Raw genomic sequence first — 25,590 nt, 5'->3', positions numbered from 1 at the left:
TAAAAATTGGCAGGCAATTAAATAAAGAGAGCGAAGGATTTGATGGAAAATCTAAAAGATAGCCCCCTACAGCAAATTAACAAAAAAATTGACAGGCAAATAAAGAAAGAGAGGAAAGGATTTTATGGAAATTCCAAAGCAAAGCTCCCTACAGCAACTAAGAAATAAAAATCGACAGACAACTAAATAAAGAGAGCGAAGAATTCTAAGGAAATTCTGAAGCATAGCTCTCTACAGCAACTAAGCAAAAAAAATTGACAGGCATTAAAATAAAGAGAACGATTGATTTTTGGGAAAGTCTGAAGCATAGCTCCCTACAGCAACTTAGCATTAAAAATAGAGAGGCAATGAAATAAGGAGATGGAAGGATTTCAAGGAGATTATAAAGCATAGCTCCCTACAGCAACGAATCAATAAAAATGACAGGCATTGAATTAAAGAGAGCGAGGGATTCTAGGAAAATTCTGAAGCAAAGCTCCCTACAGCAACTAAGCAATAAAAATCGATAGACAACTAAATAAAGAGAGCGAAGAATTCTAGAGAAATTCTGAAGCATAGCTCTCTACAGCAACTAAGCAAAAAAAATTGACAGGCAATGAAATAAAGAAAACGAAGGATTTTTTGGAAAATCTAGAAGATAGCCCCCTACAGCAACTTAGCAAAAAAATTGACAGGCAATGAAAAAAAGAAGGCGATGGATTTTAAGAAAATTCTGAAGCATAGCTCCCTACATCAACTAAGCAAAAAAAATTGACAGGCAATCAAATAAAGAGAGCTAAGGACTTTAAGAAAATTCAAAGGCATAGCTCCGTACAGCAACGAAGCAATAAAAAATGACAGGCAATGAAATAAAGAGAACGAGAGATTTTTGGGAATTTCCAAAGCAAACCTCTCCACAGCAACGGAGCAATAAAAATGACAGGCATTGAAATAAAGAGAGTGAAGGATTTTTGGGAGATTCCGAAACAAAGCTCCCTACAGCATCTTAGCATTAAAAAATGACAGGCAATTAAATAAAGAGAGTGCAGTAATTTAGGGAAATTCTGAAACAAAGCTCCCTACAGCATCTTAGCATTAAAAAATGACAGGCAATTAAATAAAGAAAGCAAAGGATTTTAAGAAAATTCTGAAGCATAGCTCCCTACAGCAAATGAGCGATAAAAATCAACAGACAATTAAAGAAAGAGATCGAAGGATTTTAGGGAAATTCTAAAACAAAACTCCCTACAGCATCTTAGCAGTAAAAATTGGCAGGCAATTAAATAAAGAGAGCGAAGGATTTTAAGAAAATTCTGAAGCATAACTCCCTACAGCAACAAAGCAAAAAAAATTCACAGGCAATGAAATAAAGAAAGCAAAGGATTTGATGGAAAATCTAAAAGATAGCCCCCTACAGCAAATTTACAAAAAAATTGACAGGCAAATAAAGAAAGAGAGGAAAGGATTTTATGGAAATTCCAAAGCAAAGCTCCCTACAGCAACTAAGCAATAAAAATCGACAGACAACTAAATATAGAGAGCGAAGAATTCTAGGGAAATTCTGAAGCATAGCTCTCTACAGCAACGAAGCAATAAAAATGACAGGCATTGAATTAAAGAGAGCGAGGGATTCTAGGAAAATTCTAAAGCAAAGCTCCCTACAGCAACTAAGCAATAAAAATCGATAGACAACTAAATAAAGAGAGCGAAGAATTCTAGAGAAATTCTGAAGCATAGCTCTCTACAGCAACTAAGCAAAAAAAATTGACAGGCAATGAAATAAAGAAAACGAATGATTTTTTGGAAAATCTAAAAGATAGCCCCCTACAGCAACTTAGCAAAAAAATTGACAGGCAATGAAAAAAAGAAGGCGATGGATTTTAAGAAAATACTGAAGCATAGCTCCCTACATCAACTAAGCAAAAAAAATTGACAGGCAATCAAATAAAGAGAGCTAAGGACTTTAAGAAAATTCAAAGGCATAGCTCCGTACAGCAACGAAGCAATAAAAAATGACAGGCAATGAAATAAAGAGAGCCAAGGATTTTGAGGAAATTCTAAAACAAAGCCCCCTACAGCAAGGAAGCAATAAAAATCAACAAGCAATAAAAGGAAAACAACGAAAGATTTTATGAAAATTCCAAAGCAAAGCTCCCTACAGCAACTAAGCAATAAAAATCGACAGACAGCTAAATAAAGAGAGCGAAGGATTCTAGGGAAATTCTGAAGCATAGCTCTCTTCAGCAAATTAGTGATAAAAATTGGCAGGCAATGAATTAAAGAGAGCGAAGGATTTTAGGAAAATTCTAAAACAAAGCTCCTTACAGCATCTTAGCAATAAAAATTGACAGGCAATGAAATAAAAAAGCAAAGGATTTTATGGGAAATCTGAAAAAAGACCTCTACAGCAACTTAGCAAAAGAAATTGACAGGTAATGAAATAAAGAAAGCAAAGGATTTTATGGAAAATATAAAAGATAGCCCCCTACAGAAAATTAACAAAACAAATTGACAGGCAAAAAAAGAAAGAGAGGAAAGGATTTTATGGAAATTCCAAAGCAAAACTCTACAGCAACTAAGCAAAAAAATTGACAGACAATGAAATAAAGAAAGCAAAGGATTTTATGGAAAATCTAAAAGATAGCCCCCTACAGCAACAAATCTAAAGGATAGCCCCCTACAGCAACAAAAAAAACAGACAGGCAATTAAGTAAAGAATGCGAAAGATTTTAGAGAAATTCTAAAGCATAGCTCCCTACATCAATTAAGCAAAAAAATTGACAGGCAATGAAATAAAGAAAGCAAAGGATTTTATGGAAAATCTAAAAGATCGCCCCCTACAGCAACTTAGCAAAAAAAACAGACAGGCAATTAAATAAAGAATGCGAAAGATTTTAGAGAAATTCTAAAGCATAGCTCCCTACAGCATCTTAGCAATAAAAATCGACAAGCAATGAAAAAAAAGGAATTACTCTTGGGAAATCCTGAAGCATAGCTTCCTAAAGCATCTTAGCAATAAAAATTGACAGGCAATGAAAAAAAGAAGGAAGGATTCTAGGGAAATTCTGAAGCATAGCTTCCTACAGCATCTTAGCAATAAAAATTGACAGGCATTGAAATAAAGAGAGCAAAGGATTTTATGGAAAATCTAAAAGATAGCCCCATACAGAAAATTAACAAAACAAATTGACAGGCAAATAAAGAAAGAGAGGAAAGGATTTTATGGAATATCCAAAGCAAAGCTCCCTACAGCAACTAAGCAATAAAAATCGACAGATAACTAAATAAAGAGAGCGAAGGATTCTAGGGATATTCTGAAGCATAGCTCCCTACAGCAACGAAGCAATAAAAATTGACAGGCAATTAAATAAAGAAAGCGAAGGATTTTAGGGAAAGTCTAAAGCAAAGCTCCCTACAGCATCTTAGCAATAAAAATCGACAAGCAATGAAAAAAAAGGAATTACTCTTGGGAAATCCTGAAGCATAGCTTCCTAAAGCATCTTAGCAATAAAAATTGACAGGCAATGAAAAAAAGAAGGAAGGATTCTAGGGAAATTCTGAAGCATAGCTTCCTACAGCATCTTAGCAATAAAAATTGACAGGCATTGAAATAAAGAGAGCAAAGGATTTTATGGAAAATCTAAAAGATAGCCCCATACAGAAAATTAACAAAACAAATTGACAGGCAAATAAAGAAAGAGAGGAAAGGATTTTATGGAATATCCAAAGCAAAGCTCCCTACAGCAACTAAGCAATAAAAATCGACAGATAACTAAATAAAGAGAGCGAAGGATTCTAGGGATATTCTGAAGCATAGCTCCCTACAGCAACGAAGCACCAAAAAATGACAGGCAATAGAATAAAGAGAACCAAGGATTTTAGGGAAAGTCTAAAGCAAAGCTCCTTACAGCAAGTTAGCGATAAAAATTGGCAGGCAATGAAATAAAGAGAGCGAAGGATTCTAGGGAAATTCTAAAGCAAAGTTACCTACAGCAGCGAAGAAATATAAAATGACAGACAACGAAATAAAGTAAACCAAGAATTTTATAAAAAGTCCAAAGCAAAGCTTCTTACAGCAACGAAGCATTAAAAATGACAGGCAAAGAAATAAAAAGAACGAAGGATTTTAGGGAAAACCTCAAGCATAGCTCCCTACAGCAACAAAGCAATTAAAAAAGTCAGGCAATGAAATAAAGAGAACTGGGGATTTTTGGGAAACTTCAAAGCAAAGATCCCTATAGAAACGAAGCAATAAAAATCGACAGATAACTAAATAAAGAGAGCGAAGGATTCTAGGGATATTCTGAAGCATAGCTTCCTACAGCAACGAAACAATAAAAATTGACAGGCAATTAAATAAAGAAAGCGACGGATTTTAAGAAAATTCTGAAGCATGGCTCCCTACAGCAAGTTAGCGATAAAAATTGGCAGGCAATGAAATAAAGAGAACGAATGATTTTAGGGAAATTCTAAAACAAAGTTACCTACAGCAGCGAAGAAATATAAAATGACAGACAACGAAATAAAGTGAACCAAGGATTTTATAAAAAGTCCAAAGCAAAGCTTCTTACAGCAACTTAGCAAAAAAAATTGACAGGCATTGAAATAAAGAAAGCAAAGGATTTTAGGGAAATTCTAAAACAAAGTTACCTACAGCAGCGAAGAAATATAAAATGACAGACAACGAAATAAAGTGAACCAAGGATTTTATAAAAAGTCCAAAGCAAAGCTTCTTACAGCAACTTAGCAAAAAAAATTGACAGGCATTGAAATAAAGAAAGCAAAGGATTTTATGGAAAATCTAAAAAATAGCTCCCAACAGCAACTTAGCAAAAAAATTGACAGACAATGAGATAAAGAAAGCAAAGGATTTTATGGAAAATCTAAAAGATAGCCCCCTACAGAAAATTAACAAAAGAAATTGACAGGCAAATAAAGAAAGAGAGGAAAGGATTTTATGGAATATCCAAAGCAAAGCTCCCTACAGCAACTAAGCAATAAAAATCGACAGATAACTAAATAAAGAGAGCGAAGGATTCTAGGGATATTCTGAAGCATAGCTCCCTACAGCAACGAAGCAATAAAAATTGACAGGCAATTAAATAAAGAAAGCGAAGGATTTTAGGGAGATTCTGAAGCAAAGCTCCCTACAGCAACGAAGAACCAAAAAATGACAGGCAATAAAAAAAAGAGAACCAAGGATTTTAGGGAAAGTCTAAAGCAAAGCTCCTTACAGCAAGTTAGCGATAAAAATTGGCAGGCAATGAAATAAAGAGAGTGAAGGATTTAAGGGAAATTCTACAGCATACCTCCCTACAGGAGCAAAGCAATAAAAAATGACAGGTAATGAAATAACGAGAACGAGGGATTTTTGAGAAATTCCAGAGTAAAGCTCCCTACAGCAATAAAGCCGTATAAAATGACAGGAAATGAAAAAAAGAGAACGAAGGATTTTAGGAAAAGTCTAAAGTATAGCTTCTTACAGCAACGAAGCAATAAAAAATGACAGGCAATGAAATAAAGAAAGCAAAGGATTTTATGGAAAATCTGAAAGATAGCCCCCTACAGCAACTTAGCAAAAAAAATCGACAAGCAATGAAAAAAAAAGAAGGAAGGATTCTTGGGAAATTTTGAAGCATAGCTCTCTTGAGCAACAAAGCAATAAAAAAGGACAAGCAATGAAAAAAAAAGGAGGAAGGATTCTAGGGAAATTCTGAAGCATAGCTCCTTACAGCAACGAAGCAATAAAAAATGACAGGCAATGAAATAAAGAGAACGAGGGATTTTTGGATAATTCTGAAGCCTAGCTCCCTACATCAACAAAGCAATAAAAAATGACAGGCAATGAAAAAAATAGAACGAAGGATCTTGAGAGATTCTGAAGCTTAGCTCCCTTGAGCAACGAAGCAATAAAAAAGGACAGGCAATGAAATAAAGAGAACTGGGGATTTTAGGAAAAGTCTAAAGTAGAGCTCCTTACAGCAACGAAGCAATAAAAAATGACAGGCAATGAAATAAAGAGAACGAAGGTTTTTAGGAAAATTATGAAGCATAGCTCCATTGTGCAACGAAACAATAAAAAATGACAGGCAATGATATAAAGAAAGCGAAGGATTTCAAAAAAATTCTGAAGCATAGCTCCCTACAGCAACTTAGCAATAGAAATGACAGGCAATGAAATAACGAGGGCCAAGGATTTTTGGGAAATTCTGAACCATTGCTCCTTACAGAAACTTAGCATTAAAAAAAGAAAGGCAATGAAATAAAGAGAGTGAAGGATTTTAGGGAGATTCTGAAGCATAGCTTCCTACAGCAACTTAGTATTGAAAAATGAAAAGCAATTAAATAAAGAGAACGAAGGATTTTTGGGAAATTTTAAAGCAATGCTCCTTAGAGCAACTTAGCAATGGAAAATTGACAGCCAATTAAATAAAGAAAGCGAAGGACTTCAAAGAAATTCTGAAGTATAGCTCCCTACAGCAACTTAACATTAAAAATAGAGAGGCAAAGAAATAAAGAGAATGAAGGATTTTTTGGAAATTCTGAAGCATAGCTCCCTACAGCAACTTAACATTAAAAATAAAGAGGCAAAGAAATAAAGAGAACGAAGGATTTTTTGGAAATTCTGAAGCATAGCTCCCTACAGCAACTTAACATTAAATATAGAGAGGCAAAGAAATAAAGAGAACGAAGGATTTTTTGGAAATTCTGAAGCATAGCTCCCTACAGCAACTTAGCATTAAAAATAAAGAGGCAATGAGATAAAGAGAGTGAAGGAGTTTAGGAAGATTCTGAAGCATAGCTCTTTACAGCAACGAAGCAATAAAAAATGACAGACAATGAAATAAAGAGAACGAAGGCTTTTTGGATAATTCTGAAGCATAGCTCCCTACAGCAACGAAACAATAAAAATGACAGGCAAGGAAATAAAGAAAGCGAAGGATTTCAAAAAAATTCTAAAGCATAGCTCCCTACAGCAACTTAGTAATAGAAATGACAGGCAATGAAATAAAGAGGGCCAAGGATTTTAGGAAAAATCTAAAGCATAGCTTCTTACAGCAATGAAGCAATAAAAATGACAGGCAATGAAAAAAAGGAAGCGAAGGATTTAAAAAAATTTCTGAAGCATAGCTCTTTACAGCAACGAAGCAATAAAAATGACAGGCTATGAAATAAAGACAACGAAGGATTTTTGGGAAATCCTCAAGAATAGCTCCCTACAGCAATTAAGCCATATAAAATGACAGGCAATGAAATATATAGAGCCAAGGATTTTAGGAAAAGTCTAAAGTAGAGCTCCTTACAGCAACGAAGCAATAAAAAATGACAGGCAATGAAATAAAGACAACGAAAGATTTTTGGATAATTCTGAAGCATAGCTCTTTACAACAAAGAAAGAATAAAAATGACAGGCAATGAAAAAAGGAGAACGAAGGATTTTAGGGAGATTCTAAAGCATAGCTCCCTTGAACAACGAAGCAATAAAAATGACAGGCAACGAAATAAAGAAAGCGAAGGATTTTAAGAAAATTCTAAAGCTTAGCTCCTTACAGCAACTTAGTAATAAAAAATGAAAAGCAATGAATTAAAGAGAACGAAAGATTTTTGTGAAATTTTAAAGCAAAGCTCCTTACAGCAACAAAGCATTAACAAATGACAGGCAATGAAATAAAGAGAACGAAGGCTTTTTGGATAATTCTGAAGCATAGCTCCCTACAGCAACGAAACAATAAAAATGACAGGCAAGGAAATAAAGAGAGCCAAGGATTTTAGGAAAAGTCTAAAGTATAGCTCGTTACAGGAACGAAGCAATAAAAAATGACAGGCAATGAAACAAAGAAAAAGAAGGATTTTAGGGAAATCCTGAAGGATAGATCCCTACAGCAACTTAGCATTAAAAATAGAGAGGCAACTAAAAAAACAGAGTGAAGGATTTTAGTAAAATTATGAAGTATAGCTCCCTACAGCAACAAAGCAATGAAAAATGACAGGCAACAAAATAAAGAAAGCGAAGGATTTCAAAAAAATTCTAAAGCATAGCTCCCTACAGCAACTTAGCAATAGAAATGACAGGCAATGAAATAAAGAGGGCCAAGGATTTTAGGAAAAATCTAAAGCATAGCTTCTTACAGCAATGAAGCAATAAAAATGACAGGCAATGAAAAAAAGGAAGCGAAGGATTTAAAAAAATTTCTGAAGCATAGCTCTTTACAGCAACGAAGCAATAAAAATGACAGGCTATGAAATAAAGACAACGAAGGATTTTTGGGAAATCTTCAAGAATAGCTCCCTACAGCAATTAAGCCATATAAAATGACAGGCAATGAAATATATAGAGCCAAGGATTTTAGGAAAAGTCTAAAGTAGAGCTCCTTACAGCAACGAAGCAATAAAAAATGACAGGCAATGAAATAAAGAGAACGAAGGATTTTTGGATAATTCTGAAGCTTAGCTCCCTACAGCAACGAAACAATAAAAATGACAGGCAAGGAAATAAAGAGAGCCAAGGATTTTAGGAAAAGTCTAAAGTATAGCTCTTTACAGCAACGAAGCAATAAAAATGACAGGCTATGAAATAAAGACAACGAAGGATTTTTGGGAAATCCTCAAGAATAGCTCCCTACAGCAATTAAGCCATATAAAATGACAGGCAATGAAATATATAGAGCCAAGGATTTTAGGAAAAGTCTAAAGTAGAGCTCCTTACAGCAACGAAGCAATAAAAAATGACAGGCAATGAAATAAAGACAACGAAAGATTTTTGGATAATTCTGAAGCATAGCTCTCTACAACAAAGAAAGAATAAAAATGACAGGCAATGAAAAAAGGAGAACGAAGGATTTTAGGGAGATTCTAAAGCATAGCTCCCTTGAACAACGAAGCAATAAAAATGACAGGCAACGAAATAAAGAAAGCGAAGGATTTTAAGAAAATTCTAAAGCTTAGCTCCTTACAGCAACTTAGTAATAAAAAATGAAAAGCAATGAATTAAAGAGAACGAAAGATTTTTGTGAAATTTTAAAGCAAAGCTCCTTACAGCAACAAAGCATTAACAAATGACAGGCAATGAAATAAAGAGAACGAAGGCTTTTTGGATAATTCTGAAGCATAGCTCCCTACAGCAACGAAACAATAAAAATGACAGGCAAGGAAATAAAGAGAGCCAAGGATTTTAGGAAAAGTCTAAAGTATAGCTCGTTACAGGAACGAAGCAATAAAAAATGACAGGCAATGAAACAAAGAAAAAGAAGGATTTTAGGGAAATCCTGAAGGATAGATCCCTACAGCAACTTAGCATTAAAAATAGAGAGGCAACTAAAAAAACAGAGTGAAGGATTTTAGTAAAATTATGAAGTATAGCTCCCTACAGCAACAAAGCAATGAAAAATGACAGGCAACAAAATAAAGAAAGCGAAGGATTTCAAAAAAATTCTAAAGCATAGCTCCCTACAGCAACTTAGCAATAGAAATGACAGGCAATGAAATAAAGAGGGCCAAGGATTTTAGGAAAAATCTAAAGCATAGCTTCTTACAGCAATGAAGCAATAAAAATGACAGGCAATGAAAAAAAGGAAGCGAAGGATTTAAAAAAATTTCTGAAGCATAGCTCTTTACAGCAACGAAGCAATAAAAATGACAGGCTATGAAATAAAGACAACGAAGGATTTTTGGGAAATCTTCAAGAATAGCTCCCTACAGCAATTAAGCCATATAAAATGACAGGCAATGAAATATATAGAGCCAAGGATTTTAGGAAAAGTCTAAAGTAGAGCTCTTTACAGCAACGAAGCAATAAAAAATGACAGGCAATGAAATAAAGAGAACGAAGGATTTTAGGAAAATTATGAAGCATAGCTCCATTGTGCAACGAATCAATAAAAAATGACAGGCAATGATATAAAGAAAGCGAAGGATTTCAAAAAAATTCTGAAGCATAGCTCCCTACAGCAACTTAGCAATAGAAATGACAGGCAATGAAATAACGAGGGCCAAGGATTTTTGGGAAATTCTTAACCATTGCTCCCTACAGCAACTAAGCATTAAAAAAAGAAAGGCAATGAAATAAAGAGAGTGAAGGATTTTAGGGAGATTCTGCAGCATAGCTTCCTACAGCAACTTAGTATTGAAAAATGAAAAGCAATGAAATAAAGAGAACGAAGGATTTTTGGGAATTTTTAAAGCAATGCTCCTTAGAGCAACTTAGCAATGGAAAATTGACAGCCAATTAAATAAAGAAAGCGAAGGACTTCAAAGAAATTCTGAAGTATAGCTCCCTACAGCAACTTAACATTAAAAAGAGAGAGGCAAAGAAATAAAGAGAATGAAGATTTTTTGGAAATTCTGAAGCATAGCTCCCTACAGCAACTTAACATTAAATATAGAGAGGCAAAGAAATAAAGAGAACGAAGGATTTTTTGGAAATTCTGAAGCATAGCTCCCTACAGCAACTTAGCATTAAAAATAAAGAGGCAATGAGATAAAGAGAGTGAAGGATTTTAGGAAGATTCTGAAGCATAGCTCTTTACAGCAACGAAGCAATAAAAAATGACAGACAATGAAATAAAGAGAGCCAAGGATTTTAGGAAAAGTCTAAAGTATAGCTCGTTACAGGAACGAAGCAATAAAAAATGACAGGCAATGAAACAAAGAAAAAGAAGGATTTTAGGGAAATCCTGAAGGATAGATCCCTACAGCAACTTAGCATTAAAAATAGAGAGGCAACTCAAAAAACAGAGTGAAGGATTTTAGTAACATTATGAAGCATAGCTCCCTACAGCAACAAAGCAATGAAAAATGACAGGCAACGAAATAAAGGAAGCGAAGGATTTCAAAAAAATTCTAAAGCATAGCTCCCTACAGCAACTTAGCAATAGAAATGACAGGCAATGAAATAAAGAGGGCCAAGGATTTTAGGAAAAATCTAAAGCATAGCTTCTTACAGCAATGAAGCAATAAAAATGACAGGCAATGAAAAAAAGGAAGCGAAGGATTTAAAAAAATTTCTGAAGCATAGCTCTTTACAGCAACGAAGCAATAAAAATGACAGGCTATGAAATAAAGACAACGAAGGATTTTTGGGAAATCCTCAAGAATAGCTCCCTACAGCAATTAAGCCATATAAAATGACAGGCAATGAAATATATAGAGCCAAGGATTTTAGGAAAAGTCTAAAGTAGAGCTCCTTACAGCAACGAAGCAATAAAAAATGACAGGCAATGAAATAAAGACAACGAAAGATTTTTGGATAATTCTGAAGCATAGCTCTCTACAACAAAGAAAGAATAAAAATGACAGGCAATGAAAAAAGGAGAACGAAGGATTTTAGGGAGATTCTAAAGCATAGCTCCCTTGAACAACGAAGCAATAAAAATGACAGGCAACGAAATAAAGAAAACGAAGGATTTTAGGAAATTTCTAAAGCAAATCTCCCTTGAGCAACGAAGCAATAAGAAATGACAGGCAACGAAATAAAGAAAGCCAAGGATTTCAATAACATTCTAAAGCATAGCTCCCTACAGCAACTTAGAAATAGAAATGACAAGCAATGAAATAAAGAGGGCCAAGGTTTTAAGGAAAAGTCTAAAGCATAGCTTCTTACAGCAACGAAGCAATAGAATGACAGGTAATGAAATAAAGAGAACGAAGGATTTTTGGGAAATTCTAAAGCATAGGTCCCTACCGCAACAAAGCAATAAAAAATGACAAGCAATGATATAAAGAAAGGAAATGATTTGATGGAAAATCTAAAAGATAGCCCCCTACAGCAAATTAACAAAAAAATGACAGGCAAATAAATAAAGAGAGGAAAGGATTTTTTTGAAATTCCAAAGCAATGCCCCCTACAGCAACTAAGCAATAAAAATCGACAGATAACTAAATAAAGAGAGCGAAGGATTCTAGGGAAATTCTGAAGCATAGCTCTCTACAGCAAATTAGCGATAAAAATTGCCAGGCAATGAATTAAAGAGAGCGAAGGATTTTAAAAAAATTCTAAAACAAAGCTCCCTACAGCATCTTAGCAATAAAAATTGACAGGCAATGAAATAAAGAAAGCAAAGGATTTTAGGGAAAATCTAAAAGATAGCCCCCTACAGCAACTTACCACAAAAAATTGACAGGCAATGAAATAAAGAAAGCGATGGATTTTAAAAAAATTCTGAAGCATAGCTCCCTACATCAACTAAGCAAAAAAAATTGACAGGCAATCAAATAAAGAGAGCTAAGGACTTTAAGAAAATTCAAAGGCATAGCTCCCTACAGCAACGAAGCAATAAAAATTGACAGGCAATTAAATAAAGAAAGCGAAGGATTTTAGGGAGATTCTGAAGCATAGCTCCCTACAGCAACTTAGCAATAGAAATGACAGGCAATTAAATGAAGAGAACGAAGGATTTTTGGGAAATTCTGAACCATTGCTCCCTACAGCAAGTTAGCATTAAAAAAGAGAGGCAATGAAATAAAGAGAGTGAAGGATTTTAGGGAGATTCTGAAGCATAGCTTCCTACAGCAACGAAACAATAAAAATGACAGGCAATGAAATAAAGAGAACGAAGGATTCTAGGGAAATTCTGAAGCATAGCTCTTCACAGCAACGAAGCAATAAAAAATGACAGGCAATTAAATAAAGAGAACGAAGGATTTTAGGAAAATTATGAAGCATAGCTCCATTGTGCAACGAATCAATAAAAAATGACAGGCATTGATATAAAGAAAGCGAAGGATTTCAAAAAAATTCTGAAGCATAGCTCCCTACAGCAACTTAGCAATAGAAATGACAGGCAATGAAATAACGAGGGCCAAGGATTTTTGGGAAATTCTGAACCATTGCTCCCTACAGCAACTAAGCAATAAAAAAAGAAAGGCAATGAAATAAAGAGAGTGAAGGATTTTAGGGAGATTCTGAAGCATAGCTTCCTACAGCAACTTAGTATTGAAAAATGAAAAGCAATGAAATAAAGAGAACGAAGGATTTTTGGGAAATTTTAAAGCAATGCTCCTTAGAGCAACTTAGCAATGGAAAATTGACAGCCAATTAAATAAAGAAAGCGAAGGACTTCAAAGAAATTCTGAAATATAGCTCCCTACAGCAACTTAACATTAAAAATAGAGAGGCAAAGAAATAAAGAGAATGAAGGATTTTTTGGAAATTCTGAAGCATAGCTCCCTACAGCAACTTAACATTAAAAATAAAGAGGCAAAGAAATAAAGAGAACAAAGGATTTTTTGGAAATTCTGAAGCATAGCTCCCTACAGCAACTTAACATTAAATATAGAGAGGCAAAGAAATAAAGAGAACGAAGGATTTTTTGGAAATTCTGAAGCATAGCTCCCTACAGCAACTTAGCATTAAAAATAAAGAGGCAATGAGATAAAGAGAGTGAAGGATTTTAGGAAAAGTCTAAAGTATAGCTCGTTACAGGAACGAAGCAATAAAAAATGACAGGCAATGAAATAAAGAAAAGGAAGGATTTTAGGGAAATCCTGAAGGATAGATTCCTACAGCAACTTAGCATTAAAAATAGAGAGGCAACTAAAAGTACAGAGTGAAAGATTTTAGTAAAATTATGAAGCATAGCTCCTTACAGCAACAAAGCAATGAAAAATGACAGGCAACGAAATAAAGAAAGCGAAGGATTTCAAAAAAAATTCTAAAGCATAGCTCCCTACAGCAACTTAGCAATAGAAATGACAGGCAATGAAATAAAGAGGGCCAAGGATTTTAGGAAAAATCTAAAGCATAGCTTCTTACAGCAATGAAGCAATAAAAATGACAGGCAATGAAAAAAAGGAAGCGAAGGATTTAAAAAAAATGTCTGAAGCATAGCTCTTTACAGCAACGAAGAAATAAAAATGACAGGCAATGAAATAAAGAGAACGAAGGATTTTTTGGATAATTCTGAAGCATAGCTCTCTACAACAACGAAAGAATAAAAATGACAGGCAATGAAAAAAGGAGAACGAAGGATTTTAGGGAGATTCTAAAGCATAGCTCCCTTGAACAACGAAGCAATAAAAATGACAGGCAACGAAATAAAGAAAGCGAAGGATTTTAAGAAAATTCTAAAGCTTAGCTTCTTACAGCAACTTAGTAATAAAAAATGAAAAGCAATAAATTAAAGAGAACGAAAGATTTTTGTGAAATTTCAAAGCAAAGCTCCTTACAGCAACAAAGCATTAACAAATGACAGGCAATGAAATAAAGAAACCGAAGGATTTCAAAAAAATTCCGAAGCATAGCTCCCTACAGAAACTTAGCAATAGAAATGACAGGCAATGAAATAAAGAGGGCCAAGTATTTTAGGAAAAGTCTAAAGCATAGCTTCTGACAGCAACAAAGCAATAAAAATGACAGGCAATGAAATAAAGAGAACGATGGATTTTTGTGAAATTTTAAAGCATAGCTCCCTACAGCAACTTAACATTAAAATAGAGAGGCAAATAAATAAAGACAACGAAGGACTTTTTGGAAATTCTGAAACATAGCTCCCTACAGCATCTTAGCATTAAAAATATAGAGGCAATGAGATAAAGAGAGTGAAGGATGTTAGGAAGATTCTGAAGCATAGCTCTTCACAGCAACGAAGCAATAAAAAATGACAGACAATGAAATAAAGAGAACGAAGGATTTTTGGATAATTCTGAAGCATAGCTCCCTACAGCAACGAAACAATAAAAATGACAGGCAAGGAAATAAAGAGAGCCAAGGATTTTAGGAAAAGTCTAAAGTATAGCTCTTTACAGCAACGAAGCAATAAAAATGACAGGCTATGAAATAAAGACAACGAAGGATTTTTGGGAAATCCTCAAGAATAGCTCCCTACAGCAATTAAGCCATATAAAATGACAGGCAATGAAATATATAGAGCCAATGATTTTAGGAAAAGTCTAAAGTAGAGCTCCTTACAGCAACGAAGCAATAAAAAATGACAGGCAATGAAATAAAGAGAACGAAGGATTTTTGGATAATTCTGAAGCATAGCTCTCTACAACAACGAAAGAATAAAAATGACAGGCAATGAAAAAAAGAGAACGAAGGATTTTAGGGAGATTCTAAAGCATAGCTCCCTTGAAAAACGAAGCAATAAAAATGACAGGCAACGAAATAAAGAAAGCGAAGGATTTTAAGAAAATTCTAAAGCTTAGCTCCTTACAGCAACTTAGTAATAAAAAATGAAAAGCAATGAAATAAAGAGAACGAAAGATTTTTGTAAAATTTTAAAGCAAAGCTCCTTACAGCAACAAAGCATTAACAAATGACAGGCAATGAAATAAAGAAACCGAAGGATTTCAAAAAAATTCTGAAGCATAGCTCCCTACAGAAACTTAGCAATAGAAATGACAGGCAATGAAATAAAGAGGGCCAAGTATTTTAGGAAAAGTCTAAAGCATAGCTTCTGACAGCAACGAAGCAATAAAAATGACAGGCAATGAAATAAAGAGAACGATGGATTTTTGTGAAATTTTAAAGCATAGCTCCCTACAGCAACTTAACATTAAAATAGAGAGGCAAAGAAATAAAGACAACGAAGGATTTTTTGGAAATTCTGAAACATAGCTCCCTACAGCATCTTAGCATTAAAAATATAGAGGCAATGAGATAAAGAGAGTAATGGATTTCAGGGAGATTCTGAAGCATAGCTCCCTACAGCAATGAAACAATAAAAATGACAGGCATTGAAATAATAAGAATGGGGAAATTTGGGAAATTCCAAAGCAAAGCTCTCTACAGCAATAAAGCCATAAAAATGACAGGCTATGAAATAAAGAGAGCCAAGGATTTTAGGAAAAGTCTAAAGTATAGCTCGTTACAGGAACAAAGCAATGAAAAATGACAGGCAATGAAATAAAGAGAACGAAGGATTTTAGGAAAAGTCTAACGTAGAGCTCCTTACAACAACGAAGCAACAAAAAATGACTGGCAATGAAATAAAGAGAACGAAGGATTTTTGGGAAATTCTGAATCATAGCAATGAAAAAAAGAGAGTGAAGGATTTCAGGGAGATTATAAAGCATAGCTCCTTACATCAACGAAACAATAAAAATGACAGGCATTGAAATAAAGAGAACGAAGGATTTTAGGGAAATCCTCAAGCATAGCACCCTACAGCAACTTAGCAATAGAAATGACAGCCAATGAAATAAAGAGGGCCAAGGATTTTAGGAAAAGTCTAAAGCTTAGCTTCTTACAGCAACGAAGCAATAGAATGACAGGCAATGAAATAAAGAAAACGAAGGATTTTAGGAAATTTCTAAAGCAAAGCTCCCTTGAGCAACGAAGCAATAAGAAATGACAGGCAACGAAATAAAGAAAGCCAAGGATTTCAATAACATTCTAAAGCATAGCTCCCTACAGCAACTTAGAAATAGAAATGACAGCCAATGAAATAAAGAGGGCCACGGATTTTAAGGAAAAGTCTAAAGCATAGCTTCTTACAGCAACGAAGCAATAGAATGACAGGCAATGAAATAAAGAGAACGAAGGATTTTTGGGAAATTCTAAAGCATAGGTCCCTACAGCAACAAAGCAATAAAAAATGACAAGCAATGATATAAAGAAAGGAAATGATTTGATGGAAATTCTAAAAGATAGCCCCCTACAGCAAATTAACAAAAAAATGACAGGCAAATAAATAAAGAGAGGAAAGGATTTTATAGAAATTCCAAAGCGATGCTCCCTACAGCAACTAAGCAATAAAAATCGACAGATAACTAAATAAAGAGAGCGAAGGATTCTAGGGAAATTCTGAAGCATAGCTCTCTACAGCAAATTAGCGATAAAAATTGCCAGGCAATGAATTAAAGAGAGCGAAGGATTTTAGGAAAGTTCTAAAACAAAGCTCCCTACAGCATCTTAGCAATAAAAATTGACAGGCAATGAAATAAAGAAAGCAAAGGATTTTATGGAAAATCTAAAAGATAGCCCCCTACAGCAACTTAGCAAAAAAAATTGACAGGCAATGAAATAAAGAAAGCGATGGATTTTAAAAAAATTCTGAAGCATAGCTCCCTACATCAACTAAGCAAAAAAAATTGACAGGCAATCAAATAAAGAGAGCTAAGGACTTTAAGAAAATTCAAAGGCATAGCTCCGTACAGCAACGAAGCAATAAAAAATGACAGGCAATGAAATAAAGAGAGCCAAGGATTTTGAGGAAATTCTAAAACAAAGCCCCCCACAGCAAGGAAGCAATAAAAATCAACAAGCAATAAAAGAAAACCAACGATTGATTTTATGAAAATTCTGAAGCATAGCTCTCTAGAGCAAATTAGCAAAAAAAATTGACAGGAAAAAAAAGAAAGGGAGGAAAGGATTTTATGGAACATCTAAAAGATAGCCCCCTACAGCAACTTAGCAAAAAAATTGACAAATAACTAAATAAAGAGAGCGAAGGATTGTAGGGAAATTCTGAAGCATAGCTCCCTACAGCAACTTAGCATTAAAAAATGACAAGCAATGAAATAAAGAGAACAAAGGCTTTTTGCGAAGTTTCAAAGCAAAGCTCCCTACTGCAACTTAGCAAAAAAAATTGACAGGCAAATAAAGAAAGAGAGGAAAGGATTTTATGGAAATTGTGAAGGGTAGCTCCCTACAGCAACTTAGCAATAAAAATTGACAGGCAAGGAAATGAGAACATGAAGGCTTTTAAAATAATTCTAAAGCAAAGCTCCCCACAGGAACGTAGCAATAAATATTGTTAGGCAAAAACAAAGAGGAAGGAAGTATTTTAGGGCAAATTTAACGTAAAGCTCTCTACAGCAAATTAGTAAGAAAACATGACACGTTGGTTTTTAGAGAAACTCATAAGCAAAGCTAGTGATAGTAAGTGATAATCATAAATCAATACGCAAGGAAATAAAAATAATAGTGTTTTTTAGAGAAATTTCATAACAGAGCCACCAGCAGTAAGTTTGAAATAAAATTTTATGAGGAAGGAAACAAAATAACAGAAAAATTTTAGAGAAATGTTTTTACAAAGCTTACAACATTAAGAAACTTTTTATCAAAAGCAACGTAAAATAAGTCATGAACAGGATTTAATTCTCAAGGAAAATATTATTTTTGAATTATAATGGTAGTTCTAAAATAAAAATTTTCCAAAAAAATGTAATGTCTGCACTTCAGAATAAAAGGTCTGCAGTTAAGAATAAATGCAGAACGACCCACGCTATTAAAGTTTGTAATTTTTGAATTTGAAGGAAAGGGAACCGACATACCTGCAAAAGTCATACAAGTTTTTATGAAGGTTTTAGTCCAGATCCCATTCATATCCAATTTCTAGTTGTTCAAAGCATCAACTGGCTACATTGATGGAGCTTTGAAGAGGAATTTGTGAGTCCTAGGATTTTAACAAAAAAAACATTGGAAGTAGTTGAAAAGATATTTCAATAAAGTTCACGAAAATGCAATTTTCTTTAATTTTGTCCCAAAGAACAGAGTCCTGAGCAAAAGCAAGACCTGAAGGACCGAAGAAACCAAACAAACTGTTTATGATTAAAAGAGATCTGGAGAACGTTATCGACAAAGTCTGAAATCAAAAAGTCGTTTCAATCAAAGTATCGAAATCATAGATGGCTTTTTCATTGTTAACATTTTTTCAAAGTTCTAAAAAGCAACAATATTTTGTTTTCTAAACTGAATTGCCAAAAAATGACATTGATTCAAAAGAGCTAAGAGAGGAGGTTTTCATAACAAAGGGTAGTATCGTTGCTAAGAGGATATCTTCAAATTTCTTGCAAAAGTAGCATTAGTAGAGGTAATGTCATGGTAATTAAAAGTAACGCATAATGTTTTGCATTGGACTTTAATCATTGGCATCACATTACAGCCTTAGTTTGGAAGAATTCGGAGGAAATTAAACAAGTCAGGATTTTGTCCTAAATTTTTCCCAAACTTTCAATATTTTAGTCAAAGCCTTAAAATCCACAAACATTATGCAGCTGTGTCCTACATCAAGCCACGTATGAAGCAGATCAGAAGTGAGGGAGCCAAAATAAGAAAGCCACACAGACACGCCCTTTATTAAAGGCTACACCCAAAAATGATGTAAAGAATTAGTTGCTACATTATCTGCAGACGGAAGGAAAGTTTTGTAATGCATTCATTCTGTGGACTAATGCATAAATATTAATAACATTATCTTATGGTAAACGAAATTTTATTATTGAAATTAAATTAATGGCAATCTAGGCCTAGTTATCTATGAAAAAAGAAATTTTTTTGCGAGCAATTCAAGACTGTCTACTTTTGATTTGAAAATACAAAACAGTAGAAGAAAGTGGGTAACTTTGTGGTTTTGTTTGAGGATGTCAGGGACTTTTATCCTGCCAAACTGAATGTAAAACTGCCAAAAATTATAACGATTTAATGAACATCAAACGATGAACTTCAAAACGTAGAAAGGACACGATGGACATTCATCGACTTTTTTCGGTCTAACGTAAGAGTTTACAAAGACTACGTTGAGGATTGAAACATCCCAGGAAATAATATTACGAGAAGCATTGCTGTCTATTAATTGAAATAGACCAACGAGAAACATAATTTGAAAGTAAGACTTTAATCAGAATTATTCAAAGATACGTTTAGTCAAAAGTAAAGGGGACAGGAACAAAAACCTTGTTTCAAAACGCAGAAGAGACAATATGGAGAGAGATTGACTTTATCAATAGGGGGTAAGACCTTACTTAGATTAGATAAAGAACTGAAACGTCCAAGGAATCAATGGCACAACAAGCATTGCTGTCTATCAATTGAGAGAGACCAACGAGAAACATAAACTTTATCTAATAAAAGGTAAGAGTCTAATCAGTATTATTCAAAGATACATTTAGCCAACAGTACAAGAGACAGAAACGAAAACCTTGTTTTTAAACGCAGAACAGACACGATGGAAAGTCGTTGACTTTTTCGGTCTAACATAAGAGTTCACGAAGATTAGGTTAAGCATTTAAAAATCCCGGGAAATAATGGCATGACAAGCTTTGCTGTCTATTAATTGAGAGAGAATAACGAGAAACATAAACTTTATCAATTTAAATGTTAGATTTTAATCAGTATAATTAAAAAAGAGTTTAGCCAAAAGTACAAAAGACAGGGACAAGAAGCTTGTTTCACAACGCAGAAGAGACACGATGGACAGTCATCGACTTTTCAATATAGGGTAAGATTTTTCTTCGATTAGATTGAAGATTGAAAAATCCAAGGAATTAATGGCATAACAAGCATTGCTGTCTATCAATGGAGAGACATCATCGAGAAACGTAAACGTTATTTACTTCAAAGTAAATGTTTAATCAGAATATTTTAAAGATAAATTTAGCCAAAAGTACAAGAGACAGGAACAAAAACCTTGTTTTAAAACGCAGAAGAGACACGACGGAAAGTCGTTGACTTTATCAATAAAGGGTAAGACCGTTCTTAAATTTGCTGTAGTATTAATCTTTTAGAATTCAAATTTAGAGTTGAATCAGAATACTTCCAAAATAAATTTAGCCAAAGGTATAAAGGGTAGAGTCAACAAACCTTCTTTCAGAACGTAGGAAGGACACGATGGTGAATCTTCGACTTTATCTATCAAGGGTAACAGTTTACTTAGATTAGATTATGGATGGAAACATCCAAGGAAAATATGGCAGAACAAGCAATGCTTTCTATCAATGGATGAATCCAACGAGAAACATAAACTTTTGAAAATTCAAACTTAGAGTCTTATACAAATAGTTCAAAGATAAAGTTAGCATAAGATACAAAGGGCAGAGACTACAAAGTTTCTTTCAAAAGTAAAAGGGACACGAATATAAATCATCTTTTCTATCTATCTAAGGTAAGAATTTACTTAGATTCATGTTACTCGATGTAGAGTAAGTATGGATAGAGTTCAGGCTGCATTGCAGGTGATTCAAAATTGATCTTAATCCCGTGCTTAGGAAAATGTCAATAATTTGTAAACGCAGCAGGCATTTGCTGTTCACCAAAAATCTTCTTATTACCAGAGGGTAAGGGTAGCTAAATATCGTTCTGATTGATTTTACCCTTGTTGATTGATTAGGCGAGGCTATATAGCCCCTTCACTATATCCCCTCCTAGATAAAGAGGAGGGCTTCTTTTTCTTTAGAACATATGATTTCAACTCTTGGAACGATACTGGTTATGACGATCATAGCAAATACTACTTTATCCGGCATTCCAATTCTTTACTTGGATTGAATCAAATAAAGTGACGTAGATTCACTATGGGACTGGAGTATGCAACCATTCCATTTTCCTTCCGGGTCGGGGTGTTCGTAGGGGGGGGGGGGAGGTGTAGATCATGACCAATGATTCACAGATATTATAATAAGAAAAACAAAATAGAAAGTCAATCAGATCGACCTCGAAAAAATTTTGTTACAGTAGATTGAGGCGAGAAAATCTAAGCACTACATCGCAATTCAATGTAAAAGTATTTAGGGAATTTTAATTCTCCTGAATTACTGGGGTTTTGCATTCAATGTATAGGGTCAAATCAGGAGCGGATCCAGACTATAGCAACTGTAGCTCGAGCTATAGTCAAAATCTCCGTGTTTGATTTTCGGAATTCAAAGTTAAGTGTTAATTTTTCCTCTGCTATCAAGCCTCTCAACATTTGAAAGCAGCGGTATAGGTTATCAAATTATTAACAAACATGCATTGCTGGCGGCTCTTGCTAATGGGCATCTGGGGCCATGCACCCTCAAAAAGATTCAAAGGAAATCTATGATATTCATATTTAATTTTAAAGATAGTCTTACTGTGGTTAATTATATAAGTTTGTATCTCTTCTAGAAAAAGCTCCTTGCTATCCCGTCTCGTCCTTAGCCTCGCTTCTGGCCCGCTAGTGCCTTGAGCGATGATGTCATTTTACCGGCAAAGTTTTTTTGCCCCTAGCCGACATGCGCACAAGCTAAGTTTTGACCTCGAGCATTGCAAAACGCCGTCTGTGATTGGCTCATTTGGATTCGGGGCAAGAAAAATTTTGCCCGTAAAATGACATCATCGCTAAACAACAACCACATCTATTTATGCTTTTTCTTCTGCACTCCATGACGATCAACATCAAACCATGAATACAGTGAAAAATTTGCAAAGTCGACCTTTCTATCGATTATCGCAATATTGATGGTCTGCCCTCCCAACTGTGAAAGTCACGAGCCGCCACTGGTCATCACTATGCCTCTCCGGATTTGCTCTGGAAAAGGCATCGAAGACAATGAAACTCGTACTATAATTTTTGGCGCGAGCTATAGTGAAGCTATAGTCAGGTTTGAAAATGGCTTTTTAACCAATAGAATATGAGTATCCACGGTTCTTCTCCGCTCTCTGCCCCCTGTAAAGCAACAGTGGACTATAGCTCGTCTTCACATCCTGGGTCCCCTGTAATGTAGCTTCAAAGGCAAGAACCTACTAGGGAATAGGCAGGGACGGCGGAACGACCAAGCGGCAAGAGAGGGGGGGGCAGGCTTGAGTAAAGGGCTTTTGAAAGATCATTCTCAGCTTCTACAAATTCATACGTAACTGCAATTTTATTACCTGTAGGTATCTTCAACATTGGCTAACTTTCGGCATAAGGAATTATTTTACATGTTTTGAGAAGTTCAGAATTTCATATGATCTCTCTGATTATTACAATTGGCCAGTTTCAAGGGAACTTTATTAAAACAACCCTTGCCCCTTTTGTAAAAGGGCAACAGGGGCGGTTGTACCCCCACACCCCCTTCTCTGGCGTCCCTGGAGATACAAAAAGGATGTTCGAAGGAATATTTATGAATACGAAGCAACTATAAACACACATGGTTTTATCATTTGCCCATATAGTGGGCGTGTCCCACAAGCAAGAAGGGTGTGGTCCCGATCCCAAACAATTTGATCTATAGTCACCAAAAATCCTGGATCCGTCCCTGGTCAAATGACGTTTCCACATATATTGCAATCAAAGCTTTAACCAAACGAATTCTAAGTTTGCTCTCTGAAAACAGGTTTTCTTTACAGCCGGCAGGTTTTTGATTTACTGCGTATTTATCGAAGTTGCAGAATACTTAAAATAAGAACCCTATCAAAATTATTCAACAAAGCTTATTCGCTTGACGTTAAGAAGAACAGTCTTGAAGATGTCGTATTTTCTTTCTGATAAGGTAAGATAAAAGCAACACTTTGAAAGGAAATAAGAGAACATATTCGATTACCTCAATTAAACGCAATCAGCCTGCGTCCTCTACCTCTGCGTCCAGGCATCGAATGTCTTCTACTTGACGAAGCTTTACGGTGCAATACAAAATCCAGTATCGAACAAAGTTGAAAAGTTTAGAGATTTAGTTGATTTATAGATCTAGCTGAAGTCACAATAGAGCACCATCAAGTAGGCCATCTTGGATAGCATAAACCTTCGAAAACACTGCCGAATTCATTTCAGAATGCCAGAGCGAACGATATTATCCTCAAGTCTCCATTAGCATCATAAAAACTTTGTTATGCATCATATTTAATATCTGGTTTATAATTCAGAATATTGATTATAAAGCAAATGGATTGCTTATTTATATTCTACGAAAACCTGCGATACTCAAGGGAGATTCAATTTGATTGAACCACAGGTGGTCCAAAGGGGAAACCAACAATCAAAAATATAAGCGGGAGAAGTGTCTCTTGGGAGTTCACAGGCTATTGCTCCTCCGCGCCTACGATAATATCAAATTTGTGTTAAGAAAAATCAGCAAAACTATTTTTGTCAAGGAGGGGGGGGAGGGGAGGGGGGTGCTGTGTCTACTGTCAAGAACATGTCAAAAATCCAATGATATAGGAATAAATGGTAGGATCATTTTATCAAGCTTTGCATATTGGTGTTGAAAAGGAGAATTCGATAATAAAACTTTTTTTTACCATTAACGGGAAAAGCTGCGTGAGGGTATCTAAAATTCAAGAGTAAAACGTGAACCAATACAGGAAACACAGCAAGAAAATGATGATACTTTTCTCTAAAAGTATGCCTTATGAAATCTCGATTAAAGTACAACTGTCTGAGCGTACAGTAGGGTGAGCGAACTTAATGAACGGGTTCGAAACACCGCTAAACTTCTCTATAGCAACCGGGACAAGCTCCTCTGTTAAGAGGCTGAAAAGTATCACGTGGTGCAAAACAAATGGCCAAAGAAGAGAGGCTTGTTGGCTGACACCCGTCGAGCGTATAGAGTAGTTTCTTCTAGATTCTAATTGGTAACAGTTTAATCTAGACATGTTATTTACCCCTTACCAACCTTACGAACTTGATGACTTGTCTTTTTAATAACACGAAGTTAATGCCATCATGCAAGTTTAGTGAATTTCGTTTAAACTGAGTTACGAAAAAGTCCTAAAGACAATTTTTATTTAAGACCTAACAGCTGCGCGATACAAGTACTTAGCCAATGCAAATAAATTTACATTTTGTTATGGTAGTCATAAATTCTAAAAGATTGAAAACAAACGAAAGTATATCTCACAATAAAAAATATTATTTATCTATTCAGAAAGTATGTAATGAAACTATCAGGAACCTCCTGAATATCCAAGCAAATCGAAATTGTGCAAAAACAAGAATCATCATATCATTTGCCTTGATAAATATTGATGGGGGAATGGCCGTTGCCATTGAAAGTATTTCAGGCTGTTAGAGCCTTTTGGATCCAAACCAACCGCATGAACCCTTATGGCTCTCCCAATCAGTTAATGGGCCTACATCAACCCTGTCAAGTATCCTGAAGCACGCCCCACTCAAATAGTATTTGAAGTCCAGCTATCTTATGTAATATCAAAGCATGTCTCGTTTGGTGCAGAAGTGACCAGAGACACCAAAGAACCAGAATGGGTTCTTGGCTTATAGTTATGAAGCAACGGACATCTTTACCAATGAAATGAGATATTCCACTTCGACTCAGACACATTGTTTAAGCACGACTTAAGATTGACAGAATCATTTTTCCCAAAATTCAAATAGTTGTCTGAATGAGCCTTTAAAACCAAGCCTTAACAACTGAGTTTCCAAAAACACCTTCCATTAAAATATTACCTCGTCTATATACTAGAAAAAAATGATATCCGTATCATCGCTTTCGTCCCTGTTGTGTCTCAACCGTCCCGAATGTTCCTGCACAGGACCCTTATGGTTTTTATTATGCAGCGTTGATAAAGAGTTACTTTTCGAAGACTTCCCCGAGAGTCCAACTTGCTGAATACCTGACCTCCCTTTTTTCGAGATACTGTCTGTGTTCGATAACTTGTTTTGTTAGTCTCTCAACAGTACGTTCCAGTTTGGCGGACGACTCCCTCTGTCTACTGATTTGTCGCTCGTGTTCCTTTTGCTGTCGCACCAATTTCTATTTGATCTCATGTCGTTCAGATCGCATTTTGTTGACTTCGACTCGTGATTCTTGCACCTCAACTTTTATACTGCAACGGAAAGGAAGGACCCATAACTCACAAAAATTAGACCATTGTGTAAAGAAACTTTGTACGGAAGGTACAGAATAAATGTCGCTGAGTCCTGACAGTTTATTTATCTTTATGCAATAATACGATACTTAACTGGAAGTTCCAAAATCTGATAAATGTTCTCTTCG

At 35.0% G+C, this 25,590-nt stretch overlaps 1 long non-coding RNA gene across 1 annotated transcript in view; it reads right to left on the bottom strand.

The window, feature by feature from the left end:
• Nucleotides 1–23,531, bottom strand: part of LOC148957836 (uncharacterized) — a 44,755-nt gene extending 21,224 nt beyond the window's left edge. The window contains exons 1-3 of the long non-coding RNA XR_016145035.1: nt 23,182–23,531; nt 20,504–20,551; nt 18,196–18,317 (exon numbers count right to left, since the gene is read on the bottom strand). This is a non-coding gene — a long non-coding RNA (uncharacterized LOC148957836). The remainder of the gene's footprint in view (nt 1–18,195; nt 18,318–20,503; nt 20,552–23,181) is intronic.
• Between the last annotated feature and the right edge of the window lie 2,059 nt (nt 23,532–25,590).

Source organism: Rhopilema esculentum, chromosome 20 (assembly GCF_057945365.1).
Source record: "Rhopilema esculentum isolate cy_ngs chromosome 20, ASM5794536v1, whole genome shotgun sequence".
Classification (NCBI taxonomy): domain Eukaryota; kingdom Metazoa; phylum Cnidaria; class Scyphozoa; order Rhizostomeae; family Rhizostomatidae; genus Rhopilema; species Rhopilema esculentum.
This window is presented reverse-complemented; position numbering and strand designations above follow the sequence as displayed.